The sequence below is a fragment of the Schistocerca americana genome, chromosome 2, assembly GCF_021461395.2.
Source record: "Schistocerca americana isolate TAMUIC-IGC-003095 chromosome 2, iqSchAmer2.1, whole genome shotgun sequence".
Lineage (NCBI taxonomy): Eukaryota > Metazoa > Arthropoda > Insecta > Orthoptera > Acrididae > Schistocerca > Schistocerca americana.
In genome coordinates, this window is record NC_060120.1 from 312,498,360 (window position 1) to 312,514,535 (window position 16,176).

Here is a 16,176-nt window from a genome sequence, read left to right on the forward strand (position 1 = left end):
GCGAACACATTTCTCCCAACGAGACATCAGTTTGCTGATACACTCACCGCAGAGCGTTTGACTTCGTTGACAGAGCCACAACCTCACTTTATTAAATTTTAGGCTCATTTCTGCTTGTTTTTTAGAACAACAGTTTATTTTAGGCATTATGAGAGGGCAGAAGTTTCGACAAGAAGTAATTTCTCTGGGAAAAGTGAGCATTTGCTTTCAAATATGTCACATGAAATGATGGGTGGTTGTAAATTGTATGTGCCAGTGGTTCGAAAGTGAAACCTTGTTTTTTTTGCCAACATCTTTTATTAGTTGCTTACTATGTACTATATCTTAATTTTGTAAGAAATTTTATAATTATATTACAATGTGCAATCAACCCCTTGAAACCGTTGTTTACTTTTTGCCAGTTTCTTTTTTATTCGTGGCTTACTATGATGGGAACAATTGACAGGAATGGGGGAAAGAAATACACTAGAAGAAGAATGGGTAGCTCTGAGGGATGAAATAGTGAAGGCGGCAGAGGATAAAGTAGGTAAAAAGACGAGGGCTAATAGAAATCCTTGGGTAACAGAAGAAATATTGAATTTAACTGATGAAAGGAGAAAATATAAAAATGCAGTAAATGAAGCAGGCAAAAAGGAATACAAACGTCTCAAAAATGAAATCGACAGGAAGTGCAAAATGGCTAAGCAGGGATGGCTAGAGGACAAATGTAAGGATGTAGAGGCTTATCTCACTAGGGGTAAGATAGATACTGCCTACAGGAAAATTAAAGAGACCTTTGGAGAAAAGAGAGCCACTTGTATAAAAATCAAGAGCTCATGTGGAAACCCAGTTCTAAGCAAAGAAGGGAAAGAAGAAAGGTGGATTAGAAGGTCTAAACAAGGGCGATGTACTTGACGGCAATATTATGGAAATGGAAGAGGATGTAGATGTTGATGAAATGGAGATATGATACTGTGTGAAGAATTTGACAGAGCGCTGAAAGACCTAAGTCGAACCAAGACCCCGGGAGTAGACAACATTCCATTAGAACTATTGATACCCTTTGGAGAGCCAGCCATGACTAAAGTCTTCCATCTGGTGAGCAATATGTATGACACAGGCGAAATACCGTCAGACTTCAAGAAGAATATAATAATTCCAATCCCAAAGAAAGCAGGTGTTGACAGATGTGAAAATTACTGAACTATCAGTTTAATAAGTCACAGCTGCAAAATACTAACGCGAATTCTTTACAGACGAATGGAAAAACTGGTAGAAGCCGACCTCGGGGAAGATCAGTTTGGATTCCGTAGAAATGTTGGAACACGTGAGGCAATACTAGCCCTACGACTTATCTTAGAAGAAAGATTAAGGAAAGGCAAACCTACGTTTCTAGCATTTGTAGACTGAGAGAAAGCTTTTGACAATGTTGACTGGAATACTCTCTTTCAAATTCTGAAGGTGTCAGGGGTAAAGTACAGGGAGCGAAAGGCTATTTCCAATTTGTACAGAATCCAGATGGCAGTTACAAGAGTCGAGGGACACGAAAGGGAAGCAGTGGTTGGGAAGGGAGTGAGGCAGGGTTTTAACCTCTCCCAGATGTTATTCAATCTGTATATTGAGCAAGCAGTAAAGGAAACAAAAGAAAAATTCGGAGTAGGTACTAAAATTCATGGAGAAGAAATAAAAACTCTGAGGTTCGCCGATGACATTGAAAGTAGTAAAGGAGTTTTGCTATTTGGGGAGCAAAATAACTGATAATGGTCGAAGTAGAGAGGATATAAAATGTAGACTGAAAATTGCAAGGAAAGCGTTTCTGAAGAAGAGAAATTTGTTAACATCAAGTAAAGATTTAAGTGACAGCAAGTCGTTTCTGAAAGTATTTGTATGGAAGTGAAACTTGGACGATAAATAGTTTAGACGAGAAGAGAATAGAAGCTTTCGAAATGTGGTGCTACAGAAGAATGCTGAAGATTAGATGGGTAGATCACATAACTAATGAGCAGGTATTGAATAAAATTGGGAAGAAGAGGAGTTTGTGGCACAACTTGATTTTAAGAAGGGATCGGTTGGTAGGACATGTTCTAAGGCATCAGGAGATCACAAATTTAGCATTGGAAGGCAGCTTGCAGGGTAAAAATCGTAGAGGGAGACCAAGAGATGAATATACTAAGCAGATTCAGAAGGATGCAGGTTGCAGTAAGTACTGGGAGATGAAGAAGATTGCACAAGATATAGTAGCATGGAGAGCTGCATGAAACCAGTCTCAGGACTGTAGAACGCAACAAAAAAAATCAGAAAAATTTTAAAATTATGTATTTTTTCATATTATTGGGACTCAAAGGGTTAACAGACACGATCAATCAAAGGATTTCGAAGACTCGCATGTACATATGATTATCGCACATGGTATAGACAGAAATAAATGTCGAAACCACACCTAGCCAACAACAGATTTTAAATATGTAATTTAGTGCTCACGTAGAGAAAAAAGTGTCAGTTGTTACCATCCTGGCAGCCTTTCATTTTGTGCGATCTACTCAAAATTCACATCAAATACACGGCAATATACTAATTATACAAGAAAAAATAAAATTAATTCAAAAAACTATCCCTAATACAATACGATTTAATGAAGGAAGCATTACGTGGGTAAATAGTCATTGATATACAGATTATAATGACAAGAACCACACACTACAGTTGAAAGTAAAAGTTCACCTAAGTGCCTTAATCCCACGACCACATCCCCCTCTCTGCACCAGTTGTGTGTGGGCGCTGAAAGAAAAACGATGCCTCATGACCTATAATTCAGTTCTCCTCAGAACACACAGAGCACTGTAAATCTACTTAGCATTATTGATATACGCGTCCGATTTGAATTGTATGATCTTATCCTACACATTAATTTAAATAAAGTACATTCATAAATTATGCACCGAAATATTACCGACGAAGTAAAAATCGCACTACTCCTTCTAGATCTCTATAACAAGTAAGTTATTCAGATCCGCATTCTTGGGCACTATTTCTGAATATATTACCCTAATTCGGTTAAATTTCGCAGTCCCAGTGTTATTCCAACGCAGCACAGTATGGGCTAAGCGCGCTGGAAATCGGAAACTGTGTTACTACGAATGGCCCATAACAGAACTCAAAGGATTTCTTAAGGTCTTTGTCAATCTCTCTAGACTTTTTTTGTGCTCATAAGCACCATTTCCTTTATTTTATACTTCATGGGCCTCCACCGAGCGTCATGCCATTCCTGCAACTCGACCGGTTTCTTCTGCGTTTGTTTCTTCATACAGCAGTTCCCTTATTCGGCCTTGTACCACTGTTTCCTGGAAGATACTCTTCGTCTCCAGAAGATAGTTGCTGGTCCTTTGATGTTCATCTTTCCCAAAGCAGACAATCCTACTGCGTTACTCTTGACGCTGTTAATCACATCTTTGGCAAGATGCTCATATTCCGCTCGCTTTGAGTGTTTTGAACTTTTAAGTACATGTTTTAGTAGCATTTCTACTGGATGAAATACCGAGATTCTGACAGGATTAATCCCTTGTAGTCTCATGAATTCCTTCATCATGTTAGAGGTACACTGTACCCCATTAGTGGTTTTACTGCTAGTACCATGTAATTTTTTCGAGTTTGACAGTCATATTCTTGCTATTAGCACTCTGTATTGGGTAAAGTACAGTAATCTTCTACAACACACAATCCCTTTATACATACTAGCAGGAAGCAATCTAAATTTACCGATGAGTAGCAATTCCTCTACTTTATTTAAATGATAGTTAGCCTACCAAATTGACAGGACATTGTGCTGTCCTGTGCTCTCAGACAGCAGTCGCGTTCAGCCAATTTCTTCCATCCTCATCTTGCCAGGGTATTAGTGTACACTTAACCCTACAATATCTCTGCACAATTATTTGCTCCAGCGTGGTCACACATCTAATGTATGTAATCAATTACAGCCTACTCATGATCCTCCGGGAAATGTAACTTTCTTTGCACTGACTATACCTTAGTTTTTCTTTTTTTGAACAAAATGCCCATTCGTGTCTCATAATGTTGTAGCAGTTTATCCCAGCCACGTCTTTCTTAATTTAGCTTTATAAAGTTCATTGTGGGTGCTCCACTTTTTTTGCCTCCACATGTCTTTACGGATTTTGTGTATTTTCCTTTCTCCTTCAAAGCCCTTCTGATAAATAATCTTAAGTTACTGATCACCCTCCTTGACTTCTGTGTACTTCTCCTTCACTGATCGCTATCACGAACATGCATCAGAGAGCTTGTTTTCGGTGCCTTTTATGTCTAAGAAAGTTTAACATTGCCCATCGCATAAGACATCCATTCAAAACTTTGCTGTCCTGTGTGTAAATCGTTGCCTTAAGTACGTACAGAATTGGAACCTCATGCACTTAAAGATATATACGGAATTTCTGAAACCAAAACACGACACTCAGAAATTTGTAACCACAGTTGTGTTTAGATAGCATACTGCAAGCAAAAGCCATATGTCAATGTTCGAGTCTATCTTTCATCATCTTATCTCGGTAGTGTACCTCTCCACCTCCATTCCACGTTCTTTTTTAATAATCTGCAGAGACTGGAGGAATTTACGCTTTCATCACTTCTGAAATTGTTGTAGAAACCACACAGCACTGTAAACGACTTAAGCTATTACTGGGTAACTGGTCTTCAGCAGTCAGCAGTAGCTTTTATCTTATTTAAATTAGATGTGAGTTTATGCCTTAGGAAGTGAATTTCAGTCTTCACTAACTCACATTGTCGTATCTTCGGCGCTGTACTGCCCCTTTTTAGATCTTAAAAGCAGTTCCTCCATGAGACTGTAATGTTTGCAGCATGACACTGTTGCAGCTTTAATGTCTACGTAAACCGCTAAATGCGCATTAACCTGGTACCCTGAACATGGCTCAATGCCCTCACGAATACTTCAACAGAAATCAAAAGACCACTATAAAATCGTAGCTCCACTCTTTGAAGAAGAAAGCAGTGTACCGCCTACTCTCTTCCGCCTGTGGCACTTGCAACAGTCCTAAAGTGAGGTCAATGCTCGACATTAGCTTCACATTTTTAAAATTTTGTACCAACCCCTCCACGTTTGGCAGCTGGTAGCTTTCCCACACTTTTTATTCTTCAATTTCCGATCGTCTAAGGTGATGATGATGATGAGCGTTTGGCGTCATTGGCCGGGAGGCCCCTCGCGGGGCAGGTCCGGCCGCCATATCGCAGGTCTTATTACATTCGGCGCCAGATTGGGCGACCTGCACGCCGGATGGGGATGAAATGATGATGAACACAACACAACACCCAGTCCCTGAGCGGAGAAAATCTCCGACCCAGCCGGGAATCGAACCCGGGCCCAGAGGACGGCAATCCGTCACGCTGACCACTCAGCTACTGGGGCGGACATCGTCTAAGGTTATCCTCACCGTATTGCCCTTTCTATTTAGTAAGATAAAAATCGGGTTGCAGTAGTCCCTTCTTCACGGCTTGATGACCTTCCACTCTGTTGTCTGTTAAGAGTATGGTTTACACTGTCTCCTTTTCTGATGTTGCAGTAGCGTACGCTAGTAACCTAACAGGTACAAGTGGCGCAACTTTAAGCTCATATTCGATGTCCAGTATGATACTGAGTTTGTATGAAAACATATCCTCGTATCTAAAGAGTAAACTACACAATTCCTCCTCCTGAATCTCATAGAGATTTTTACTCATATTTATTTCCTAACGCCTGGTACCTCTCAAGAGTCTTCATTCTGTTTGGTACGAACAGTACGCTCATCCACGCTTAAAACAATCTGTGCGGCTCCCCCTCTCTCTAACAAAGCTATTTACAGTTAATAGGTCCCTTGTATTTTGACAGGAAACTAGTTTCCACAATTACATCGGTAACCAATCCTCAAATTATGAAACAACTTACGCTAAATGCATGATTATCCCGACGAAATTCCAATATGATCTCATTCTTTGCTGGCTTTTTTAAAATCTGCAATGGCTGTTTTTATTTAGACTCTCATACATGGACATATACAACCCTTTTATCCTTAAATCTTCCAACAAATACTTCTGCCAAAGCCGATGTCAGACTTCCTGAATCCAGAAGGGGTTGAGTTTGCAGTTCCCTAATTTCACGTCAACCACATTTTGCAAATCTCTTTGTTGTAACAAATCCTTTTTAGTATCTTAACACTTGCTATCATCTTCCAGCACATAAATGTTATTTTCCCGAAGTGCTTCCACTTTCAGATCCATTTCTTAAATACTTCCACTGCTGCTACTACATCCCTTCTGCTACTTTTAATTTATCAATTCTTTATTCTCAGTAATTTAAATTCTAATTATGCTCCTCGCAATACGCTAAGTCCTGTGTGTGCGTACGTACATGCCATTCCATCTATTATTTAACTCGCCGCTACTTCACTCCTGTTCCTCCTATTATCATCACTATCACTGTCAGAGTTGACCCATCTCTTTTTTTAAGTGCACTTTGCACGCATATTGGTATATGAATTATTACACTTAAGCATGGTAGAGTCTTCTTCCCCCTTTGTTTCTGCAAACAAACCACTGGCATCAGTCACCATGTTATCTAGTTAAACTTACAACCCGATTTATTTCCTGTGTTATTGTTTTGTTCCAGGCATCAATGCTCGATGTTTCCCAAGACTGAACCCCAACGAATGTCTTTGGAGTCATTGTAGTCATATAAATCATAGCCTGATTTTTCTGTGTTTTTTTATAACATCTAAGGACATCAGATGCAGCTCTTCCACTTTGTATATTATGATTATTTCGAGGTCTATTTATGAGCATATCAAAATGCTGCCAATTCTCTTCCTCCCTTTGGTTATTACTGCTATGTAGGTAATACTTATTAAATCAGTACTGGCCTATATTGATCTCTTCACTCGCCAGTTCTACATTGTCCAGTCACCCTTAATATGATACCCACTCACACCCAAAATATTCGCAGCTTTTCCTGATGCTAATACGTGTATCAGGCACAGAAATATGCTGCTCAGAGCGTATAGCGTCCAAACCTGTTTCCGCCTTGAAGACCACCTGTGACTTTCTGATTTCGTCGAGGCGCTTTCGACATCACGTGTGAGTATTCTGTAAGCAACTCGAATCTGATTCTAGAGCGTGGTTCGCCGTTGCTCGATTGCATCAACGTATACTTCAAAGTCTTGCTAAACACTTTTCAATCGATCCCCGAAAACCTTTTCGGCATTATCGACCTTACTGTTAACTTGATTGCTCTGAAGCTAACATGTCTGTTTCACGTTCACACCCTGTTAGTTTTCGTTCTTATGTTTCCCAATATCCGTTTTTATTTTATTCTCTATTATCCCAATTTGATCTGAAAATATTTCCACTTGTTTGCTTGATCTTTACAGTCCTACTACTGCAATTTATTTCTCTGAGTTTGGACTGCATAGCCCATCGAACCACACTATGCCTTCCATGACTGATTATACTTTTTAAAAGCAGAACAGTTGTATATTATCGACACTGGTACTTGTTCGATCAATAGTTTTTAAAAGCAGGACAGTTGTATATTATCGACACTGGTACTTGTTCGATCAGACATCATCATCTCCGTTAGTTGTCTCTGCGATGTTCAATAGTTTTAGCTGCTGCTACGGTTGCCACTGCTTCTGGATGCTGTGATTCCGCCATCGCTTATGCACGTGCCTACCAGTGTTCCATAAGTCTAGCAATGTTCTGCTCTGCTGAACCACATCCCGAACCATGCTTACATTTTGTAAGCTCTCACCCCGTGTTCTGCCGTTCTGAAACGTGTGATCTGTACTGTATAGTGATGGTTCGTCGTTCGTATCGCAGATTCGGATCACACAGTATTACGTTTATACTTCTTCTGACCAGTAGACTGCCGTAGTCTGCAAATTAATGTTCATTGTGTAAGGGACAATTAAATAGTTTCAGCTTGAGGGCGCTGTTGCAGCATATATTCAAGGTAGCGCGACTCCGATAACGGTGTATAAGCACCGACATGCCGGCGAGGGATCAGAGTGGCGTTTGTCTCCTCCCGACGTGCATTTGGTAAATGCGAAACGTGAACTATAAGCAATCTTCTTAACAAAAGCGTCAAAACAGGACCAACGTGCAGTTATTCTTTTCTTGGCTGCCGAAGAGCAAACAACGATAGACATCCATCGGAGAAAGGAGAATGTGGATAGGTCAGTACATCTGTCGAAAACCGCCGTTGTGCAATGGTGTTCCAAGGGGTGCTGCTGTTTTATGGTAACTCTCGTCTTTACACAAGAAATGTCGTAATGCAGAAGTTACGCCAAGTCAGGTGAGAGCCACTCGAGCACACTCCCTGTTGTCCTGATCTCTCCCCACGTATCACGCCTTCGGTCCCTTAAAGTAGGCCTCGAAGGGTCGACAGTTCCTGTCGGACGTGGTGTACAGCAGACACTTACAGACTTCTCAATGTAGCAGGACACTGTGATTAACGGAACGAGTATATTCAACCTGAAACGACGGTGGGGTGATTTCTTCGCTACTCACGGCGATTTTACCTGATTGCCATACCGATTCTGGACTGTAAGGACCTCGAACGCAAGCTTCTCCATCGCTCCTTATATCTGCCTTACAAATAATAGCAAAAAACTTTTAAGCGTAGACGTCGACACAAGAAGAACTTTAATGAATAACGGAATTTATTTATTAATTATAAACTGTTAAAGATTACTGGCAAAATAAATGCTATAATAGTATTCACTTGCAAGTCCTGATGTAGTAGATGGTTCGGATTAGACTAGTTTCAAATTGCAGAAACTTATGCTAAAATAAGCAGCCAGTATGGTTTTAGTAACACTGTGTAAGTTCCTGATATAGACACATAGCACAACTTAATTTATAGCATCGTGAGAAACTAAAGTTCACCTTAGGTTCTCTGGCTGTTGATATAACCAAGCCCGAATCACTCCTTTGGAAATAAAAATTTTGCACAACAAAAGAGTCTGCTGCACATTTCTCTAAAACAAACCCTTATATCGTTACGAACAGTAATCCTGCTGCACACCGCCAGGGTGCATGCTGCGCGAAATGCGTAAACATTTAGAGCACGAGGTGTGCCTTGCTCCAAACCAAATACACGTGCTACCTCCATAATACCAATTTCAACTAACACTTATTCAACTGATTGTGCACAGTTTCTGCTTGAAACATAACTGAAAAGTTTTAAAAAGGTTATATGATGGTGTACATGGGTTCATACAAACAGAAGTTCATTCTTCCATCTATTCGTCCCACAATGCGACTTCTACGAATGGTGTGAGGCTTCCAGTGGACGCTGCCACGTGCTGCACGCCGTGGTGAGCCCGCCGTGCTGGTAGCTAGTGGCTGGCCTCCCTGCCTGCCGATGGCAGGGCCCCGAGGCAGCTTAACTCGTTCGGGACCCTGCTATCGAGGCAGGGAGGGAAGCCTGGCGTCTGGTCACGCATGCACAGACACCCACGAGAAATATCACAGCAGCAGAGAGGCTGCTTGGCCTTCTTTCAGAGTGGAGCCCAGTGCTGTTATCTCACGTGAAGAGCAGTTCAGACTGTAACACCAGAGCTCTAAGGCTCTATTACTTTATTTTGCCTTTTTGTTTTATTTAACATTCTGTATTGCAACTGTTGCAAATATTATTTGACTGTATCGATAGCATGAGCGTGTTTACTTTTTCCTTTGTAAAAACTTTGATGTCCTGGTAAAAACATATGTAATATATTCTCTTTATTAGTTAAACACTTTGCCTCACTTGGAGGGAAGCAAAAATTATAATATATAACTGAAAATTTTATATTGAACTGTCAATATGAGCAAATGTTATGTTTTGTTTAAAATGTTTGTTCGCTACATTGCATTTCCTGATCCTCACTTAGGTTTTTTAGTAAATTGAAAGATGAAAAGGTGTTGTGGTTCCCCTGTGGAACGGAATCATGCAGCAAGCGAAAAATGTGGTTGGCATTAAGGAAGAGGTGGACATCGAGTTACTCGGAAACGAGCTACCGAACTGCTGACAGCTTATGATAGAACATGTGTTTTGTGCTGGTGCTGAGAGAGGCTTTCTGTGCCTGGTTCCACTGTGCCAAAGCCTCGGGTGGATGGATGGATTGATTTACTTTGCTCTGATTCTGGAAATTGTATTCAAAAATCTGACGAACGTCGCCACCAAGAGAATGACACAGCTTACCATTACCAACAGCAACCCCACATGCCAAGATGTAGTCGCCACCACATGGCACAATTACTGCAACGAAGTGGAAGAATTATAGATTTGTGAAGTGATGGATCAGCTCTTTTAGTGTGCTCAAATATACGGTAACTCATACCTGAAAACTCATACCTGAAATTATGTACCTACCTTGATTTTTTCCTTATTACAACTCCTCTCAGGTTCCTCTTCATTTGAACTATGAGTACCGAGTGTCCTTGTTGTGGAAAAATGAATGCCTCAAAGCCAAAGAGTTAATTAAGTAATGTTGTTTGATATTTGGTAAGAAGGGAGTATTAAGATTTACTGTGGATTTGGTAATATTGTAGAAGGTAGTCAATGTAGCTTTGTGAAAGCCTCCCAATTACTGATACAGTCCAATTTAAAGTTTTGTGGACTTTCAAAGTTACCTATTTAATCACTGACTTTAAAGTAAAAGACTGTGGTAATAAAGACAGGCAATAAACCATTTTGAGGTTAGTTTCAAAGTAAATATTACTAAAGTTTGGCTTGAAATGTTCTTCTCAGTAAACAATTATTGTGCACTCTATTGAAATAGTGCAAGGGGTGAGTCAGTGTTTCCTAATATGTGTCAATTTGATTTCTCACTGTGCTAAAGTTTAAAGGCCCCCCGCTGTTGAAAGTTAATCAATATACTCAAAGTTGCCATATAAAAGAAAATGCAAACTGGTCTTGAGATTTACGCTTATTATGTGTGTTATGAGATATAATACCAATTTATGAGCACCCGCCTTTATGTTTTTTCCTTTTGTGCCTACTGAGAGTATAGTTAACACAAGTATTATTATTATCTATTAAATCAGTTACTTCTTTTCTTTAAATAACAGTGAGAATGTTTGCAAGTGAACTATATTTACATTCATGCTATGTTGGAAGGTTTTTGTCAATTTGAAACCGTCTATGCCCAATTTCTAATTCAGTATCGACTTGCAGTAATAGTATTAATGAAGTTGCTTGGTTTGACAAAGTATTTAATATATAAAAGTGCATCAGTGTTTGATGTGTTGGTGAGAATAGGTTTGTTTTTTACTAAGACTGTTGGCACTCACTTTACCATTTTCGTATGCCTGTGACTGGGTTCATTGCACTTCCGTGCCAGAAAAAGTGTAGTCTGTGTCTTTCCAATGAAGTTACGTATATCTTATTCTTTGAAAAGATATGTTACACATTTCTATGTCTAGCTAGGTTGGCGACCGTTTTCTTTATCATTTGAGCAGTTTGAATAGCTAAAACAGTTTAGAAACAGTATCTGTTTCTAGTTGTGTATTTACGTAATTCTAAATTTCATGTCCAATAGGCAACTTCCTTTAGGCGTTTCACGGTCTAAACAACAATATTCCTTTCAGAGGGTAACATTGCACAACTTCTAAATACCATAATTGGTTAACAAAATTGTTTCAGAACGTAAATAAATAGCAGTACGAGTGTTACACGTGGCTTTTCCCGTGACAGGACTATTTGTTCTGATGGAACTTTGCGCGTAGTAAACCAACTTCCGTAATAAATGGCATATGCAGTGTAAGCAGTAACTGTTATAGTGGGGAAAAGTAACAGGACTTTGTTAATTTTACACGTGTAGACTGGAAAAAAGTATTAAGCATTTTACAGACATGGTGTGAACATGAAACTTCCAGCCACACGAACCTGTAACCTATTTGACAGAATGGATAGTGAAAGGTCAGCTAATATTGAAAGTAAAAGACATAAGAACTGTATAGTAACTAAAATGGACAGGAAATCCAGACAGGAATCCAGACAAGCAAGAACAGAATGTGACTGACAGTAATTCGTGTGGCGCACCAAGAGATACCACTAGGCGCGAACTGAATTACATACAATTTCACTCAAACGTGAACGAGCTGACCCAAGCTATGAATGTCGCGCATACTAAACAAGACAAGATAGGCGATGTTGTCGAAGACAGTGGCTATACAAATGAATCGAGGGATATGTTTGAATCACCAAAAACAGAAAGGAAAGTAGGATTTGAACACGAAAATGTAGCAGAACCTAAAAGTGAAAAGGCCCTTGATATGACAGATTTGTTCAAAATACTGTCTGCACAAATTGCAGCACACAGTGACAATATTAATGCACAAATTTCAGAACAAGGACGGAACGTTAATAATCAACTTGCTGAGCAAAACCAACACATTATTGCAAAAAGTAAACAAATAGAAATGCAAAGTACCAGACTTACAAACAAATTGAAGAAGACAATTCAAGGGTAGGAATAGTGAGTAATGAAATCAAAAGTTTTAAAGGCGAGGTCAATGTTATCAATGGCAATATTGCCAACGTACAATGACAGATCGATGACATTAGCGAAAGATTGACACTAAAGTAATTAAAATTCAAGATCAAGTAGAACCCTTAGTAAGTACTAAAGTGGACGAAAAAGTATTCGGTGTTAAATCCGAAATACAGACAGAATACAACATCGAATTTGCACAGATTAAACAATCTGTGACAGAAACAGGTAGAGAACTAGTGAAACAGGTCGTTACTTGCGAAAAGAAATGTAACCATAGCACTTCACAAATCGAAGGAAAAACGTACGACCTGGAAAGAAATATACAAGCAAGACCTATACAGTTTACTGAAAGAATACCTTACGGTAAAATATTAGAGGGCGAGGAAAAATTCGATCCTGCAAAAAGGCATAACGGATGGTACCCCTTTGACTTTGTAAAGAATTGCGAAAGGAACTTTCCTGAGTACTTAACGGACCAGGAAAAGATCAATGTAATAATGAGTGCATTAACAGGAGATGCGAAAAGGTGGGGACTGAATCTGGATACTAACTAGATGTCTTTTGAAAGTTTGAAACAAAAATTTATTGACGAATACTGGTCAGAACAAAAACAGTGAATTTATAATGGCCAGATTGTATGATATTAGAAGGAGGTAGACCATGAAAGAGTTTTGTGAATCGCAGTATAGGAAATTAATACACCTGAAAACCAGACATACTGAAACTGAAATAATTTGGGAACTTTGGATGAAATTACCACAGGATTCAAAAAGATACATGGGTAGTAACTATAAGAACTTTGCAGCATTCTTGGAAAGGGTCGAAGACGAAGACAATTGGCGAGGAAATCGCGAGGTTCGTCCCAATAATAATGATTACTCACGAGAAAATAACAACCACAATGAACGACCTGAACATGATAGGTTTCGTTTAAACACAATTCAAAGAGGTCGTGGAAGAGCAAGGGGAAATTTTTTGATGCACGGAAGAGGATTCATGCAGCGGAATTTTCAAAATAGGGAAGAAGTGGAAAACTAAGAACAGAGTGTGTTAAGGGCCAGATTCACGCGGGAACCGGTTTTGGGATCAGAGTAAAGATGCCAAATAAAAAATCCGTGAGGGAAGAATGCAAAATATGGGGCAGAAAATTTAATAACGCTGCGTTAATAAACGCATGCGGAGCAATACATAGTGATGTGTGCCGATTGGAAGCTGGCGGTAGTTCAAGTGGCTGCCGCTTGTATCCAGAGCGGTACTGGACAGGACACTTAGGGAGAAGGTTAAATGGTCGAGATCAGAACAAGCTGGCTGCCGTAGAGAGAAACATAAGAGGTAGAATCAGACACTTCCGTTGGCCGGTTTCAGCAGTAGATGAATATTAAACTGAAAATAAAGTTAATATGTCATATAATAAGGATAGCTCAATATCGGAATCGTGCGAAAAGGCATTATTAAAGAATAAAAGAGAGAAAGATAGTACGACTGGGAAAGAAGATACTTGTACCGGTAATAATTTATATGAGAAAAAGGATGTAGATGTAGGGGAGATTAGGATGAATGAAGATGAAAAGAAAGTAGATTACGCCATGCAAAAGACGTGTGCATAATTAATAAGAAATGAAAAAGAGGTAAAGAAGGGCATTAGTAAATATGACGTTATAAGCAGATTGTTGATGGAAAGCTGCTTCTAGGTTCTGATACAGAAAAGTCAGTTAGGAATTTCGCATGGGTAGCTGAAAATGATAGGAAAGATGACAGTGAAATGAAGGTTATCGATGTATATGACGATTATACAAAGTATGAAATTGACTCTGAAATCGTTTAAAGTAGTACTATAGAAATGCCTGAGTGTCCAAACTATGTGCAATGTATAGGAAACAACCCGAAAAACGAAGTGGATTAACATCTAATGATAAATTGTCCCGCTGTCTGAAAGTTGCATTCATGCTCGAATCTGGTGACGAAACTGAAACCAGTGATAGTTCAGATGATGAAGGGTATATGGATACAGATGAGAATGAATATACTAACTTTCCGTATTGTTCAAAAGTCGTGTACATAAGTGAATCTGATGGTGACGAAGGGAGTAGTAATGACTCCAGTAAAGATGAATTCTCAGGAATAAACGAAAGTGAACACACTTTTACTGAAAGAGGGTATGAAAAAATTAGTGACATTTTTCCAAAGCAAGATACAGGAAGTGCAACTCGGCCAAAACCGAAGGAACCATTAAGTAATACAGCACAGGAACATGATTTTCAGTGACCTCCAGATAATACTATACTGGGGTAAGCCTTAAAAATGTTTTGAAAGAGTGTGAATTACAGGAACAAAAAGAACCACCTGATGGAATGATACCAGAACAGGAGCTCTTGCGTATTACTAAAGACTTTGAAATTCCAAAACCTAAAAAGCCACCTGATGAAACAAAGCGTTGGCAAGATCTGACTAGCTTGGTGAAAAATGTAGAAAGTAGGAGGCCTAAAAAGCCACCAGACTTAAGTGACTGTTTAGTGAAGCATAAAAGACTGCCTTGTTAATAAAGAGACTGGGGGCAGGATATTGTATATATGTTGTTAATATAATGCATGATATTATTATTGTGTTAGTAAGTTTGCCTGAAAGTGAATTATTGTTTTGTTGATCTTGAGGCCTGCAGCAGGTTGTTGTTTATGTTATTGTAGTCTACTGTATGACTTTGTTAAGAAACTGTTTATTTTCATATGAGGAGTGCTTATTGTTCCAGCTTAATTATGAGTACTGAAGTAAATTTTTACCAAATTTTGAAAATTTTATGAATAATGATGCTTATGGTAACTTAATGGAAGTGCAAGGAACTCCACAAGCTAATGATTAATTTCTAGTGTACGCCAAGGCTAGGAAGTATTTATGTGTGCACTATGTTGTATACTTAAAAGTACATGTCCACAGGAATGTAGGGAAACCGGTAATGAATAAAATGTTGAACCCTCAGGGGACATGCACTCTTTGCATTGTCAAGTGTCTGACGAACACCAGGTACCCCAGTCGTTGCCAACACTACTTCCATTTCTTTTCATGTTGTCAACCTCCTCTTCGTCATTCAGAACTTTGACTATCTTCTTTTCTCCTTCTCTGTTAGGTTAAATCGGTATAACTGTTCTAATACAGGATGTGAGGTTTTCTTGGTATATGAAAAATTGTTTAAAAATGTGTAAACATTGCAATAATACTGAATATTCTTTGTGTAAGATGTAATGAGTACAGTGAAATTGGTAAGAGATTGGAAAGAGAAAGTAACTCAAGTAATATTTATAATTTCAGAATATTGTTTTCTATGAAAAACTGATTGATGTTGACAGTGGAAATATTTGTGGACACAGAAGTAAATAAGTAATACAGGTACACTAGAAATTGACTAAGCATAATTAAACTGAAAGTGGGTGCTTAAATGATAACAATAAACATAGGATAAAAATAAAAATAATTTAAATGATTCTAATCAGAAAGATGCAAGGGAGTAAATAAAAGTAAAATTTTTAATGAATAATCTGATGTGACTAATATCTGAAGATGATTAAGCACATATAGGATAAGTAAAAATGAAAAATGTTTATGCCAAAGGAAGAGGAAATCTGTGTACTTTACGTACCAGTAGTAAGATATTCCGTTTTCCCTAAACCAC